The following is an 18,235-nucleotide window of genomic DNA, read 5'->3' on the forward strand; positions in this document are numbered from 1 at the left end:
CAACTTGGCGACGCCCAGGGTTCTTGGAAATCTTCCCTGCGTCCAACTTGACGCCCTCTCTTTCTTCATACTGGTGAATATACTTCAGTCTGGCTTCTTCCGTCACACACTCCGAAGGCCATCCGCTACTTTCCTGTTTCATCTTCAGAAAGAGATCAATGTAGGAACGAAACAGGGAAGTAGACGATTCTTTGAAATGATAAACTTCGTAAATCTAGAAAATAAAGAGTACATTTCAGTCATGACAAAAGATTTTAATTAAATTTGGGTTATGACAAACAATTTAAATAATCTTTGAATACTTACATATGTGACGCAGTAACCTTTCTTTATCGCCAGCTTGACTTCTTCCGATACCCACGTTCCGACAAGAGCCCTTTCGTCGTCTGTGTGGGTACAGGAAGACTGACACTGTAGAACGGCGAAAGTCCGACACAGGGGAAACATCAGTTTCTTTCGGCACCTGTATGGAAGAACAGGAAGATATAGGTTTCGGGGAAGAATGACACGGCATTGAATGATGCCAAAGTAGTGTTCTAGATCCCCGAAGATTTCTGTGATGATTTCCGGATGTCCCACGGGGTAGACGCAATATTTGTTCACCTGTGAAATAAAACAAAAAGTCAGAAAAACACATCACAAAAAACATACATAAAAATCAGAAAAACACATCATCCATGAAAATGTTTTAAAATAATAAAAAAGTACGAACCCATGGATAGAGAGATGTGAAACCCACATATTTAGCGTCTCCCTCGTGGAACAATTTGAGGGCATTGGTCCGTCCTCCGAAAAATGACTCGCGAGGATTGAGCCGGTCCATCAAATGGTGTTAAGCTTGGAGGTTTGGATTTTCTTCCTTCTGTCATTGAAACTCATGCTCCCACATTTCTATGACGTGAAAACCCTGGGCTCGAAGTTTTCGTGTGGTGTCTTCTGTCTTTTCTCTTAACGTTGCCATGGAAACTCCTTTTAAGGGGTGGATGACATCCCCGTCATAGCACGAACTACATCCATGGAAGAAACAGCCCTAAAATAATACAAATACATTAATAGTGTTCAATTGTAAATTAAACATTAAAAGTGTAAAATTATTCAAAAGAATCACATAGAAAAAGAATGGTTATATTTTCTTACCTGAAACTGATAGACGGTTTGAGTTGTTTGGCAGAAACCGTCTACCGAGATTCCGGCGATTCTGTGCTCTCCGGAACCGTTCAACGCATGTTGAATGGCAATGCCTTCCGAAGCAGCAACAAAGTCCAACCACCGGGTCGAATCAGGGCTGTAATTCGTGGAATTCACATATCCGTGTGTGGGTACCATGGCAATCGTGTTGGGCTGAATGTGGAAATCCGATACGTTGACATACACGCTGACGCAATGGTCACGTATCTGAAAAGAAAAAAACCAACTTCATGAGCATGATTATTCTATAAGAACATAACTGTAAACATGATCATTATTGTATAAAAGAATTAAGAAATTAACTTACTGGAATGGATCCACACCCGCCACATCCAAAAACTGGGCTCGAAATTCCAAGCAGCAACGACGAAGAATATCCACGTTCGATCTATTAAAAGAAAAAAATGTTAAAACAATACGAAACATAAAATATATGAATAAAACAAAATCTTAAATAAATAAGAATAAAGGAGGGAAAAAAATATACCTGCAATAGGCCAGCATCTCTGCTTGAAAATTGAACACATCCCCCTTGTGTTCTTGGAGCCAGGATAGAAATGCTTTTCGCGCTGGAGTACTCACGGTGTCCGGGCTGTAATAGTGGTCTCCGGTAGCGTTCCGACATAACTCTGGTTTTCTCGGGAGTTAAAGAGATGCGGGAAGTATCCTTTCTTCAACTCGCTGAGGCCGAAGCATCCCGGCAGTTTGGCCAACGCCATTGGTAGAAAATTTAACGAGTCTATGACCCGAATGTTCAGACTAGGGTGTCTTAAACACATCATCATAGACCCGTTAGGGATCACTTCCGGCGCTGTGCCTTGCTCCAGGAGCCAGGCCATCACGAACTGTCCGTCGAACCTGTAAGTAACAAAAAAAGTATGAATAATATTGAAAAACCAGTCGTACTTAAAAAGCATGCAAACTAAAGTATTTTTAACTTACCCTTTCATGTTATGTGCCACGGAGGTGAAGCCCTTGTGCTCTGTGCAGAACAGCCAGGCGCAGAAATCTTGACATGCCGTGTATCCCGGAAACACTTTTTCTGTGCCGTCGGCATACTGAGCCACCGCGAAATTTACGAGGTGTTCCCCCGAAGACTGATCCGTTTCGAAGTCAAAGAAGATGAGCTTGTCATCGGACTTCTTCGGATCAACACGTCGCAAATAGCAACGGTGCTCAGCAGCCACGACAAACTGGCTGCAAGAAGGACACTTGGTGGTCCCGCACTTATGCAACTTTTTAGGGCAATCCCGCCTCCGGATCACTTGGCAGCATTCCCTGCACTGATATATCTGTAACGACAATTATTATTTTTTTAACACAACAATTTCCAAAAAAAAGTACATGATAAATAACTTTGTTAAGATAAATTTTCAAAAAACACTTACCCTATCAGAAAGTGAAAACTCTTGGTTTCCAGTCAGGGCTTTGTGTGCTGCATAACAGGCATCGGAGCGGCAGAGACGGTCACAATCCTGACATCATTGGGGCACGCCTGGAAAGCAGTCGATCCTCAAACATATGGGACAGGCATTGGCACATCTATGACTTTCATGCATTTGGCAGGCCTTTTCGCAGGTCGTGCAGTAATATTTGCTGCCGAAAAATCCTTTCAGGGATTTAATCACATCGTACTGTCCATTGTGGAGCCATTGATCCGTTGAGACCTCTCCTTTCCTTTATAGACCACCTAAAACATAGATAAAAGTTTTCTCTTAAATTCCAATATCAAACCCTTTAGACATTTTTAACATCGAAACGAATTAAATTCTTAATTATCTAAAAATTACTTGTGCATTAAGCATCTAAACTAATTAAATGCCTAATCATCTGAAAATTCATTGTGCATTTCATTTTAACATCAAAACGAATTGAATATAAAAATAATCTAAACAAGTTAATGTAACCTAAAAGTAAAAATTTTCACAAGTTATATTTTTAACGTCTAAACAGAAAAACTTTTCCTTAAATCGAATAATCTAAAACTTTCGATTTTATACACCCTAAATTTTGAATATCTAAACAAATTTCCTACATGCATGCATTTTATGCGTGAATATGCATAAAATATAATCTTAAAAGTTAAAGTAGTCTAAAGAATTCACTAGGCATTTTTATAAGGCATATTTTTAACGTCTAAAGAAATAGCATGCATGCATAAAATATAAAAGAATCTAAAAATTCCACCATGCGTTTTTACATGTTATCTTTTTTTTTTAACATCAAAGCTAATTGCTTACATGCATAAAATATAAAGTTAATCTAACAATTTAAAGTAATCTAAAAGTAAAGATTCACGTTATATTTTAAACTTCTAAACGAAAAACTTTTCTCTAAAAATAAATTCCAAAATCGAACAATTTATAAAAAGAAAACATTCAGTTTTCCCCCATTATATATTTAACATAGAAACTAATTAAAAGTATTCTGAAAAGTTAAAGTTCTCTAAAAATAAAAAATTCACCATGCGTTCAGTTTTCATCCTTTACATTTTAACATAGAGAAACGAATTGTATGCATGCATGCATTTTATGCGAACATTCATAAAACATAAAGTTAATCTAAATATTTAGTTCAATCTAAAATTGCGCCATGCATTAAGATATGTTTTTAACATGGAAACAAAGTGATCCTAAATTTTGGAGGTAGCTACTCTCAATTTTTTTTCAGTTCATTAATATTGAAAACTTTTTTTTAAATATTCTTCACGTACTCAAATAAATTTTTACCATGTAGCCACAAAGTATAAAATAACTAAAACTAAGTTACGGTTTTCAAAACATTTTTTAGAAATTGTTGAAATTGCAAAAATTTTAGATAAGTATGAACATTTAAAACAAATTTGAAGACAGATATATATTTTAATTGGGACAAAAATAATGTCTTACCCGGTTCAAATTATCCGAAGAAAAGACTGCAATTTGCACGTCTAGATGGTCTTCAAATATGGCGATTTCTGAAAATGTGCAAGGGCCTAGAGGCTCATTCGCAGCCATATGGAGCTCTTTAGCACGATTTAGAAGAGCTGGTCGGCGACGATCTTTCATGGCATTGATGGCCCTCGTGTCCTCATTCAGATATGCCAACGCACAAACAATAGCCTTAGCACAGCACAGTCCTTCCTCATCGTAGGGTATGGACAAGATAGATTGTTTTCTTAATCTGTCCATGGAGATGTTGATCACTTTTCTGTTTCCACCGGCACCCACAGGTCGTCTAATGGTGATCACGTCCACCGAGAACCCTGCATCCAGCTCGATCTTGTCTTTGGACTGCAACACTTTCATGACAGCAGGCAAAATTTTTTCAACTGAAAGGGTCGAAACTGCCATCAGGGACGTGCTAATCGGTTTATCCAAGCCTTCTGCCTGGATGCAAAACCGGATGAGGTCTGATGGGCCCAGATTTGCTGTTGTCCGGCGAATAAGTTGCTCAAACAATTCCCGGACGGTATCTGGAATTCGTACCATTGGGATTCCTTGTACATCCTGAGGCAGTCGTACCATATCTATACTGGCCCGGAAGGTAATTTCCTCGGCTTGGTACTTGTGATTTCTACGACGAGACTTTTCTGTGAGAACAATCGCCTCATCAATCTGGAAAGTAAAAATAAAAATTAAGTTCACGGTAATAATCAAACACTTTCAAAAAATACATTATTTTAATAAATCATGCAAAAAAGAAAAATATATACCAATCGTTCATCGGAACCAGCCATATACATAAGGCCATGAGCTGATGACAGAGAAGTCTAAAATAAATAAATAAAAATAAACACATTCATTTTTAGTAATAAGAAAAAAATATTCTAACAGAATCTAAAAATGCTGAAATACTTACCTCGAATCCGGAACCCACTTGATAATACAAGGGCAGAACCAGGGGATTATCCATGAATATTTGATCAACTTCATCTAATAACTATCAAAATAAAAGTGGATTCATTCAAAATAAAAATAAGCTGAAATGGTAAAATACGATCAAATAGAAATAAAATACGCTACGAAAATACGTGTAAAAAAACTTACATCGTCATCAGAATCACATAAAGGACAATCGGGATCCTCAAATAACACCTAGCAATTAAAAATTAGAATAAATAACGTATTAAAAAAATCGTTTTCAAAAATGGTAATATAAAAATAAGGTATCAGCAAAATAAACTTACATTAGATGTAGAAAAAACTCGCTTGGTAGACATCGTGTAGAAAAATGAAATGGCGCAAAAGAAAATAACAAAAAGGCAAGATAATGTTCACTCAGCAACAATCAGAGTAGAAATGATTCTTGGATCTTGGATCATATCTTTACTGCTGGCTTTAGCTACTAGGAGCTCTTACCAGTATATTATCATTTTACCATAGGCCATAAAGTTAAAAATTTAAGAGGTGTATTTAAAAATACACCGCGCCCGAAGGCGAGATCAATAAATGAGAGAACTCATAAAATAAGTTTTGCTAAATTGCATAGCATGGGTGATTATATACGTAAATGGTGGCGAGAAGCGAAATGAAAGTCTAAGCTTATGCGTGAGTCAAGAAGAGCAGAAACACGTGATCAGCGTCCGGCATTTAGATTGGTCGAGGAGTCAGAGTTCGAAAAATGAAGTTTTTGTAGTTTTTGGCAATAAATAAAGTTCGAACATAGTAGAAGCAACATCTAGTTGTGAATTTAAGAGTCCTATGTCTTTTCAAACACTTGAAAATCTTCTAAACTTGCGATATAATCATTAAATGACTAGGAAACTGTAAAAGGCGAAAATGAGGTCATGTAGCTCACTAGGGCTAATGAATGAGAGTAAGCACTTGGTGTTACCACGAACTTTGATTTTAAAACACATGATACGAAATAGTAAAAATAAAAAGTAAAAGTAAAAATCTTGGTTAAATAAGTAGTAAAACGAAGAATTCATCGATGAAAAATAAAGTCCTAATTTTGCAAAGTTCATCTTTCTTGAATAGTAACTGCAAAGGAATAGTAATTTTTTTTTTCACATTATATACAATACCACCACTTAGAATTGTGGTGGATCGTTCGAGGTCTTTTCACTACGTTCTCAATAGTAGGGTCATAGTCTGTAAGTGATTTAATAGCTTCATAGGGAGAATTTCTCATATCTTCAAAGAAGTTGTGTGTAGAAATTAGGATTTGGTCGTGAATTGGGTTGATATGCAGGTCTTTGTGAATTTGAGAATTTCGCACGAACCAGGGTGCGTTCACTATGCTACGTAAGATTTTGTTTTGAAGTACATTTAATTTTTGTCTGTCTATTTTTCGGGCAGTAGCCCAGGCTGGAACTGCATAGAGGATTATTGGGCGAATAAGTGTGATGTAGATATTTTTCTTGGTACGGAGGTTTAACTTAGAGTTTCTTCCAATTAATGAGTAGAGAGCAATGAAAGCAGCGTTAGCCTTATTTGTAACATACTGAATATGATCTTTGAAATTTAGGGTTTTGTCAATATAGACACCTAAGTATTTATAGGAGTTGGCAACAGGAATATCTTGGTTATTGAGTCGGATATTTATATTCACTGGGATATTTCTTCTGTATCTACGAAAGAGAACTACGCAGCATTTATCAGTATTTAGTTTGATTTTCCAGTCTTGACAAAATTTGTTAATAATGTTGACTTGGAGCTGAAGTTTCTCGAAAGCATTATTAGGACTTCGTGAACTGGTGAGGATGACTGTGTCGTCGGCATATTTGAGTATATTAGAATGAAAAGGTAGAGGCATATCATTTATGAAAAGCTGTAAAAAATTAAAAATTGTATTGTAAAAAGCTTCGGTCCTAAAACACTGCCTTGAGCTACTCCACTGTAAATCACTTTTTTTGAAGAGATTGCTTCACCACAGCGCACTTGAAAAGTACGATGTTTAAAATAAGAATGCATAAGCTTAATAAAGCTGTTTGGTAAAAGGAAGTTAGATAGCTTATGAAGTAAGCCAGCATGCCACACTCGATCGAAAGTAGAAATGATTGCTCCAACTCCAACTTGCTTTATTTGCCGCGATTAACCTGCGAAATCGCAGGTTGTGTTCCGGCTATCGAACTTTGGTGCTTCTAGGAGCGCTGCAGGTAAGGAAATGCCGAACGTAGTTCTCGTGGAGACAGGATAGCAGATGCAGGGGGTGTGACCAATGTCACGTGATGAGCGATAAGACATCTGGTTGGTGATGAGGTATCCAGGCATCGTAGCGCTGTAAATCTGAAGTTTTACAGTAGTTATACATAAAATAGTACTAAATCAGTTCATAAAAGGTGTGTGTTGCAGTCATAAATGCAGAAAATAAAATACGATTCCAAAAAGTATAATAGTATATACAGGAAAAAATATAAGTAATATCTTGTGGGCGTGGCTGTGTGTGTCACATGATCATCCGGCTAAGATTTCTAAACATCATTATTTACAAGTCAAATAAGTTTTTCAGAGTACTACATACTTAAAAACACAAATTATGTTGGAAAATCCTGGTTTCCACTGAGTAGAAAAGCGGCATATGGACGGAGGTGCCTGTCCTCGTGTAAAATTTCATAGTCAAATAGGTTGAAAATGTCCATATGTTGGCACTCCTTAGCGGCGTCATAAAATGCCGTGTTAGTTCTTAAATATTCCACTATTGTATCCATTTTTAAATCTTCATGGAGACGTTTGTTCTTCACATACGGGTGTGCATTTGTGATAATTCTTAAAAATTGGTTTTGCACAACTTGTAATTTTTGGATTTCACCCTTCGTAGCGGTAGTCCATGCTGGCGAAGCGTACGTCATGATGGGTCGGATTGTGGCTAGATAAATAAGTCGTTTCTTGTCTAACGAAAGTTTTGAATATTTCCCTATCATAGGATATAAACATTTCATGACTTTAATCGCTTTATCCCTGATTTGTTGGATGTGATGCTGCCATGTGAGCTTGTCGTTGATGGTGATGCCCAGATATTTGGCTTGTTTCACGATAGGCACAGCCTCGTTAAAAAGATAAACACTTTGCCTGATCGGAACATTTTTCTTCCTTTTCCTTATGAGTAGGAGCTGCGATTTTTGAGCGTTAATTCGTATCTTCCAATATCCACACCATTGTTCTATGGAGAGAATAGTGTCTTGGAGTTTCCGAATAGCATGATTGATGTTAGCAGACTTCACTGCCAGGGCAGTGTCGTCTGCATAACAGGCTAGCATAGAATTATGATTTAAATGCAATCTCGGAAAGTCTGAAACGTAGAATAGATAGAGTATAGGGCCAGTCACAGAACCCTGTGGAACACCGCTAGTCATTATTTTAGTGCTGGATAATTCATTTTTTACCGAGACTCTGAATGTCCGATCCCTGATAAAAGAATGGATTAGCAGAATGAGTTCTCTGTCCAGTTGAAGGTCAATTAATTTAGCAATTAAGCCCTCATGCCAGACGCGGTCGAATGCTTTCGCCACGTCTAGCATGAGTATAGCAACATTAAGTTTGCAGTGCAGAGCTGCACCAGCGAATTCGGTTATTCGGACAAGTTGCTTCGTTGTTGAGAGGTGAGCACGGAACCCAAATTGTTCCGGCGGAAGATGCTGAAAATATGGTTTCAGTCTATTCAGGATAATTCTCTCAAAAATTTTGCTTAAGCCCGGCAGTAGACTAATAGGACGATATCCGTCTGGTCGGGTGTGATCTTTAGCCGGTTTAGGTAGTAAAATAATTTTAGCAATTTTCCAAGGTGTTGGAAAGTAAGAAAGAGCAAGACAAGCATTAAAAATACTTGTCAGGCTGCAGATGATGTTAGGCGGCAAATTTTTAATTGCTGTATTGCTGATTTCATCAATTCCTGGAGATTTCTTTTGTCTCAGGTGTTTGATAATATTAGTCGTTTCAGTAGGAGTGGCATATTTAATTGGAAGTCTGACTGAAGGGGCGTTGAGCCAATCCCTCACTCGTAGGAGGGTCTTTAATTCGAAATCAGAGTCATTTGACCAATCATTTGGCGAGAACTGTTCTTGGAGGTGTGCTGCGAAGATTTCTGCCTTTTCCTGATTGGAGATGGCAATATTACCTCTGTCATAGAGGGGTCGATTACTTGTGAAGGAAGTTTTAAAATTTTTGATTAAAGACCAGAATGTACCTTCTCTAGAATCCAGATTTAACATTTTATCATCCCATAGTTCTTCTTTGAAGGTTTTAATGGCCTTCTGAATTTGCTTATTTTTACGATTTATTTCACGTTTAAGTGCCGGGTCCCACGTTAAATGATAACATTTCCTGAGTCTATTTCGCTCTCTCATAAGCTGTCGTATATTAAGGGGCAGTCTGAAAGCCTTATCACGATTAGTAATTTCAGTACTGGCTTCCTTAATTGCACCTTGAATGCTTTCACTTAAGGCATTAATTACGGTGTTTATGCCTTGTTTGGTATTGAGATTTTGCAGTCGAGGAGGTGAGTTTTTCATGATATTGCTGAAGAGATTCCAATTCGTAATTCGCTTAGTAGAGAACTCAGAAGTTTTTGTCACTCCTAATGTTGCGATTACGGGGAGGTGGTCAGAGGACAATTCATGAAATACTTCCATTGCAACGGGGATAGTCGTTGTAGTGACTGCAATGTCTAGTATATCAGAAAATTCAATTCTATTATGGAGCCGCGTGTATTCTGGTGGGGCATGTAGCGCCACCGGATGCTGTAAAATATATTCATGGAGAATTTTACCATTTAGGTTTGTTCGACGACAGTTCCAGTCTATATGCTTAGCATTAAAGTCCCCGGCAGCAAGGGTAGGTATGTCATCCGGTAGAATGCAATTTAGAAAATTATCACATAGTATATTCGTAGGAGGGTTATACACAGCACAAAAATTGATGTTATTAAACACAGGAAGAGTGACACACACAGTAGTTTGCTCACAATTAAAATTTCTTGAATCAGATGTAAGACAAGATGCATAATTACGTTTCACATATATTGCCACACCACCACCTCTGTGTGAAAGTCTATCACAGCGGTATGAATTATAATTTGCAATTCTCAGGCGTTGGCATGGTTTTGCATGAGTCTCTGATATGCTTGCAATGTCAATATCATGCTCACTTAAAAAATGGTGCAGTTCAGTAATTTTGTTGGGTAACCCGCAGGCATTCCATATCATTATTTGTACGGGAGTACACTTTTTCATGTAATTAGCCATTAACAGGGGCTGCAGGAGTATGATCTTGAGATACGTTTGATTTTGCCATCAGAGTAAATCCAGTTTCTTTTAGAACAGAGACAAGCATACGTAGCTCAGCTGCAACTTGTTTTGCTTCAGTTAGAAATTCAGGAGCGAGGCCGGTGTTTAAAGCTTGTGCATAAGTTTTATTATGCACTACCCGATCAGAGAACGTTTTCACAGCCGGAGGGGTTTTTGGTTTTGGAAAACGCACACATAATCTGTAGTTAGCTGTATGACCTATCTCATGACAATTGGCACATTTAGGCGGAGTTGCCTTATCCTTGTCACAGTTAAATGATTCATGAGGTTCACCGCAACGAACACAACGTGGTTCGTGATTGCAGTGCGATTGGGCGTGATGGAACCCTTGACAGCGATAACACTGCAAGGGTCCCTTACGGCCACGGTATCTCTCAACACTAATCTTCATTCCCAGCACAAATTTTAACTGGTGTATCTCCTTGTTTTTCTCCTTGCGGGTGAGAGTAACGAGAAACAGGGGAAGCTTAATAACTTCTCCGTTACGCCTGATAGTGAGTTGGTTGACCCGCACGACGTCGAGTCCATGTTCTTTAAGATCCATCATAATTTCCTCAGGGTCCATGTAAGACGGGAGGTTACGTATCACAGCTTTTATATGTTTAGATTCGGGAAGCGCATAGCAGCGATACCTGATGCCTTCTTCTTCTAACACTTTTACCATTTCCCGATAAATTGTGGGCAATTTCACTTTAATCTTGATTCCGTCCTTCATGTTTTCTCCATAGAAATCGTGCAGAGAAAAATTCTAATTTTTAAACAGCGTTTTTAAGTCATTCCATGTGAATCTGCTGTCTTTGATTATAATCGGCGGCACTTTTCTCGCATTGTTGATCGAAGCGTTCTGATTGGTTGGAGGTGTCTGCACTGGGGCGGGGTCTGTGTCCATATTCTGTTGCGGAGTGAGATCAGCAACAGGGTGAGTCTTTGGAATTTCAGGAGCAGTCGCAGCAGCCAGGGGTGCAACAGCTTTTTTCGCAGGTTTTCTGGTGCGTCTGGTTCTGTCTCCTTTGGGTTCTCCATCGGAGTCAGAGCTGACATCTAAAGCCTTGTATTTTGTAAAGTCCTCATCCGACCTGGCGGGACTCTCAGCACGTCGAGCGTTGATCTTTGGGAGAGGCGGGAAGTCAGGGTTGTCATCAGTTTTGGTCTTAGCACGGTCGTCCTGCGTTCTGGAGTTCACAAATTCCTGGTCAGCAAGAGCTCGGAATTTTTTGAACAAATTCAGGTCTCTTGTTTCTTCAGGGGTAAGGAAACCTTTGTCTTCTTGACGGAGTTCCAGCTGAGTAATCTCAGTTGCAATGAAGTCCAGAAAACGTTCCATGATGCCGGTTGATGAAGTAGTGAAATGCAGAAAGTCTATGCTTAAAAAGCACAGGGTAAAAGCAGGTCGTTTTACAGCATACTAAACATAGTGGTTTGCATGCTGACCTGAATACACAATCGAGAGAGCACAGCAGTTTCTCAGTCACAATAGTCAAACTCAGAAAAACGAGAGGTTAATACTGCAGAACAGCGAAAACGCAGAGCGAAGGGACGAGCACCTTCACGCTCAGGAGCAAGCAGTCGAATGGTAGCCATAGAAATGATTGGATCAAAGCGAGCGAATATATAGGCGATATACAATGAAAGAGAAACGCTGATTGGCTGAAATAAGATAGATATTGTTAGCGAAATGCTGATTGGTTGTTAAGATTGTATACGTTCGCCAGGGCGGATGTAGAAAGCGTGAAGCGGTTTCGGCATGCTACAACGTGAAAGAGATGACGTTTGCCTGCTTCCCCCCAGCCTCGTTACGTCATGGTTGTTTTTCTACTCAAGGCGATAATCTGACGTTGCTTGAAAGGTCTCGCTGGCATAGTGGTTTGGGCAATCGCCTACCGTACTAAAGGGGGCGGGTTCGAATCTCGCTCGTGGAGTTATTTTTAAAATTCACGGAAAATAATATTAAATTCAATAAAATTTAATTAAAGGTAATAATTAAATAAATAATGACGTACTAAATAATTAAGATACTTATTAAAAAGAGTAAATAAGTAAAATTAATGACATACAAAATAGTATTAATATTAATCAAATATCAAACTAATATTAATCACGTGTCAAATAATTAAAAATAATAAATTAAAAGAGATGTCATTCCAAACACGTGGTTCAAGAGTTCGTTGCCACAAAACATAAAAATATATATTCGATGCCACAGAATAAAAAAACGATGCATGACGTTATTCCGCCTACGTCATCCCATCCATCTACGTCACTTCCGGTTTTCACGTGATTCAAAATGGCGACGACCACGTCCCTTTTTTGTGACGCCACTTCCGCCTGCCGGTTACGGCCGCTTACTACTTATATACCTAAAGACTTGCGACATTTGTTCTCGATGAGTAATATCAGAAGGCGAATCAAATAAAAGTCCGTAATATTTATTTTTGATGTCGCTTATTAATCGATTTTGAGCTATGGATGCCAAAAGATGAATAAATTCATTTTGGATTTGCGGTGATAAGTATGAGACAGTTCTTGGCGTTTCTATGACATTTTTTAGATGAGTAGCTAGCAGTGGATCAAACTGAACTAAATGTTTAAGTAAAGATAATAAGTTTCCGACATTTGTACCTCTTGAAGCGCTAGAATTTCAACATGACCACGTACAGGAAGAATTTGTATAATCATATACTTCATACAAGCTAATATCCGTTGCAATATGTTTCGCCACCGTTCTTTTTCAGACTGTATATTTGCTTCTAATGATTCATCGATTCCCGTTTTATTAATTAATCTTTTTTCCGCTTCTTTACACGTTGTAAACGATTTTCGATGAATTTGACTTCTTTCATGGCTAATCAATTTATTTTCCCCCTCCATTTATTAAAACCAGATGCTGTTGCGAAAGATGACGATGTAGCGGAGTTTGATGTAACAAACGGTAAACAACAAAAGCAGTACGCTGCATTATTTTTTGGTGAATATAATAACCAAGATCGGTTTATTTCACCAAGATTTGGGCATTAGGCTATTAGTTGATGTTGCTATTGCATTTAGACTGGATTCATTTTGAAATACGTGGCATCCACGAATAATCATTTCGGTGCGAAGATGGTTCGATATTATTGGAAGATTATTAGAGAATCTTAAATAAGCATTATCTTTGAACTCCAGAACGTCCGGAATTGCAGTGAGTGTTTCTGTGGACATGAATTTGGGATTTCTGATGTACTTGGGCCCCCAAACTCACCATCTTTAGAGTATTTTACTTGTTGTGATGTGTTATTGCATAAACGTTTAGCAGCAATAGAAATACTATTTGAATCTGATTTTAGTTCTTTATCCTTCTTAACTTCTGTTTTTTCTTTTTGCGATTTTTTTATTAAATATAATTCCTTTCTTATTCTGGAGTTCTGAGCTTCTTTTTCTTGCTCTAGTTTTCTTTTCCGATTCTAAGAACCGCTAAGTTTTTTCCTTGGCATTGATATGGTATAAATAAAAAATAATTCGTGACAGTTGCGGGAAGAGAAGTTATTGAAGAAATAAAAAGACATTAAAGGCAATTACCTTTAAACTATTAGTGATAGGTAGGGCTGATGAGGCCCTAAGCTATTTGAAACCTGGGGCCCTTTACAAGTCTTTTATGCTATATTTAAAATTTTTTTTGGGGGGAGGGGCAGTAAACTATAGGTTGTGCAGCTTATACGTAAATCCTGCACTGGTGATAGGGAAATGGGAGTTGCATTTTTGTATAAAGCTTGTAGGATTCTCTTGTGTAAGGCTAAGTTAACGTTGTTAACTCTTGCGACATCCAGAGTGCGTTTCCATCACTCTTGCGACTGGCACCGGATAGAGTTAACGTTGTGTCTCTGTGTAAGGCTAAGTTAACGTTGAAAATGAAGAATCTTAAGAACTGATAAGCGAATAATCGCTTGAGTTTGTGTGACAAGAAACAACAAGATAGAAGGACAAAATAACCCTTTATTGTTCAAATAAGATTTAACAGAACTCCGTCTTGGAGTTGTACAATAGAGCCGACACTTGGTCTTGAACTTAAGAATTAAACTAATCTTAACTAAAAAAGATATACCCGAAGCTATTAAGATTCTAATTTAGTTGGCCCCTTAACGCTAATTGACTGTGAAGTTATCAAGGGCTTAAGTACGGCTGAGCGTAACAATAGCTTAAGAGAGAGTAGCCTAAAAAGGCAGAATCTCTGGTATCTCTCTCCCTCAGACAGTAAAACTTCGCGGTTATTTACCGGTCTTCCTCGTTAGTATTGAGTCGTGATTCTAAAACTACGTTCTGGCCGGAAGTGGTAAGTTGAAGTTAAGAAGCGATAGGAAAGGAAGTTTAATTCAAAACTTAACTGTTAATAAAATTAACACAATCCTTACAAGCTAGCTACTGCGGAAATTTGGAGGCTCTAGACTTGAAGTAGAAATTTCTCTAGGCCTACCGCTTCCTTTTTGACGCCGTGTGCGGCCATGGTTCACCCATTCCTGCCAACTTCGTATAATATTGGCATCGCTCCTGCTCAAATGTCGAGCTATTCGCCGATAAGACCAACCGAATTCTTTGAGTCCAACTACATGACCTCTCTCAAATTCTGACATCCTGGCATATCGTTCGCGCACCTGTATGCGAAGCAAAGTTAATGTCTACCAGAGTACATGGAATGAAATTCATCAAGAAATTATGGCCTGGAATCGTAATTTCTCCTCTTAAATATCCTGCTAATTGAGCAGACCAGATGCGCTGTAGCGACAACCGTTCATTCATTGGCAGCCAAAATGTAAAATTTTGCATTTCTCGTCGAAACCTGTATGCGTATCAATTTGCTTTATATCTTCCTCAGCGTGTTTTTTTTTTTTTTTTTTTTTTGTCTAAGAGTGAAGTTTAAGGTCGAAGGGTTTTAATATGAGACTGTACCATTTGTTATCATTTTAAAATAAAAAGCGGGAGCTATACATGGATTTCGTTTAAAAAAGTAAAAACATATCTCTATTTTAGAAGAATAAAGTGGTCAGAAAGAACGTTTTGTATACGGAGATATCTGATTGATGTACTGCAAACACAAACATTTATTACACATTTTATCAGACATATCAAGAAAATAAATTATTGATTATATTACAATTATTAATTTTAAATACATTTTCGAGAAATCGATCAAAATAAAAACTGAAATTTTCGGAAAATCTTGTTTGCAGAGAATTTGGCGCCCCTGGGCATCATACACCCCCTTGCCCCCCGTCGCTACGCCACTGAGGAGAGGTCTTAATATCCATGCCCCGAAGTTCCGTCGTATGTGTCCTTCAGCTCCACAGTTCGAACATTTTAAGATTGGTTTCTTGTCACTGATATTTCGTCTCAACGTATTCAGTTGTCTGGTTATATCGTCTAGACGAACACTGACTTGATCCCTTGTCTCCTGGACATGAGCAGCTCTGATTGGGTTACAGTCTCTACGAATTGCTTGCTTGGCTGCCTCGAATTTCATAGCGTACACTAGTGCGCTTTTTAAATATTTAACACCCACCATTCGTAGAGCTTTCTGTATTTCAGGATCCCGGATGCCGTCGATAAAGTTTTGCAGGGACAGAATTTCCCTTATTTCTGTCGGGCACTCCAAAAAGGCGAGATGGGACAGCCTTCCAACATCTGTGGAGAGTTCCTGAAGTGTTTCTGTGGGCTTCTGTTGATGGGATTTTAATTGATGCCTGCTGTAATCTTTTACACATTTCTCGCCAAAGCACAGCTCCAATGCACCGGATAGAGTTTCAAAGTCTAATCTCTGGTTTTTTGGAAGAGTCTGCAGGATATCCGCTGCATCTGCTCTCAAAGAAGTGGCGAAATGACAGGCCTTAGCCTGGAGATCCCATCCATTTGCTTCCGCCACCATAGAAAACTGTGTTTTATATACTGGCCAGGAGGTCTTCCCATCATAAATGGATAGCTTCAGAGAGGGACGAGCAGGCATAGGTAAAAATTTGAAACCATGAGAATTGTTTCCTGCAGTCGCTACGAACTTCTTTTAAGTATCAACTTCTTTTGCAACTGCTGAAACACTGTCATCAATTTGTTGTTCGATTTGGTGCTGAACGGGAAAAAACCCTTCTGTATTTGATCTTTGACAGAAGAAACTCTTTCTTCTATTCGTTCTTTTACCGAAGAAACTCGTTCTTCTACTTGACCAACTTTATTTCCAACAGTATCAATTCTGCCTTCCATAGTCTCAAATATGTTTTCTATTATACAGGTAATCTCTTTTTTAATTTCCAATTGACCTATTTTTATTTCCTTTTTAACAGATTTCTGAAAAACTTCCATCTTTTCTTTAACGATTTCATGTCCCGCTTTAATCTCTTCTTTAAAGGTTGCTTGGCCAGCTTCCATCTTTTCCTGACTAGAATTCATCTCCTCTTTAACGGATTTAATTTCTTCTTTAACGGAATCTTTCATGGCTTCTTTAAACGCAGAAAAGGCAGCCATGAATTTCTTTAAATGTCCTTCCATCACTCTTGCGACTGGCATTGAATATCCCACTTCTGACACCAAAAACTGGTGTGTGCATACGGGTTCGTTATGAATTGAATACACAAGTCTGATGAAAAATGAACAGTGTTATCATCACAACAACTAAAACAAAATGCTTAAATTTCTTAAGATATTCATAGAATATTTCAATATCTCACAGTAGTTATCTTTTAAACTACTAAAAACTTTCGACAGAATTTAACTCAAAACACAGACACGTAAAGAAAGATAATCTGCAAATTCGCTACACAGTCAACAAGAACAGTTTTTTAAACAAACTCTTAAAACAACTACTATGAATTGAGAGGTTTTCCTCCTTTTATAAGCTTTTCAAATCACGCACGAGATTGTTCTAGCAATTTCTCGAAATCAAAAAGAGATATTTATTTATTAAATGTTAAATGCATGAGGTCTTTCATTTTCAATTTTCCGGCTTAGATTTCTCTTAATATTCGTCACGCGCTGCACTGCACGGAAATAAAACAATTTAATTTATAATTCTACTAACATTAGCTATTTAAATACCAAATCCCTAACAATATATTCTCTATTTTTTTTCATGTTTGATTTCCTACTGTAATGCCAATTGATTATTAACAGCATACCACATATACATACATTATTTAGAAACTAAATTATTGCTTATTCGCCTCAAGAAAGAAAGTGAATTTCCAAATTTTCGTTCAACTGTCAAGCAAATTAAGTGCTCTTAAGGTAATTTAGACTACATCATTGACTACTCTATTAATCAGTTTATAAATTACAATAAAAGCATCAAAATTCGTTCTAAGTACAGTTTTTTGCAGTAGCAAAATTTTTCTTTGAAGTTAAAGACTTAAAATTTAAAAATTTTTTTGTGTGAATCATTTGCATAATTTTTATTATTTTGAAATGCATCATTTAGAAATACAAATATGTGTAAAATTCAAATACTTTAACGATTTGAAAGTATAAATATTCTAATTAGCAAACAGATACCAAAATTAATCAATTCTTCATAATTAAAGAGAAGAAATGTTTAATACATTTTGGCAAACTTTTATAATTGAAAAATTATTAACACAAGAATGAAAAAAAAAGAAAAAAAAAATAAAATAAAATAAAATAAAATAAAATAAAATAAAAATAAAATAAAAATAAAGTTCCAAATCTTAACTATCAAAAACTAACTACAATGGAAATAATGTTAACTAATTATGTAACAAATAAAATTTTGAGAAACAATAGTGCATCTCCTCACTTAAAATTTACATTACAAAAACATAAAGCCTAATATAGCTTGCTTTGTAA

The sequence above is a fragment of the Stegodyphus dumicola genome, chromosome 3, assembly GCF_044657685.1.
Source record: "Stegodyphus dumicola isolate Sdum_Otavi_A_Nest chromosome 3, ASM4465768v1".
Taxonomy (NCBI): domain Eukaryota; kingdom Metazoa; phylum Arthropoda; class Arachnida; order Araneae; family Eresidae; genus Stegodyphus; species Stegodyphus dumicola.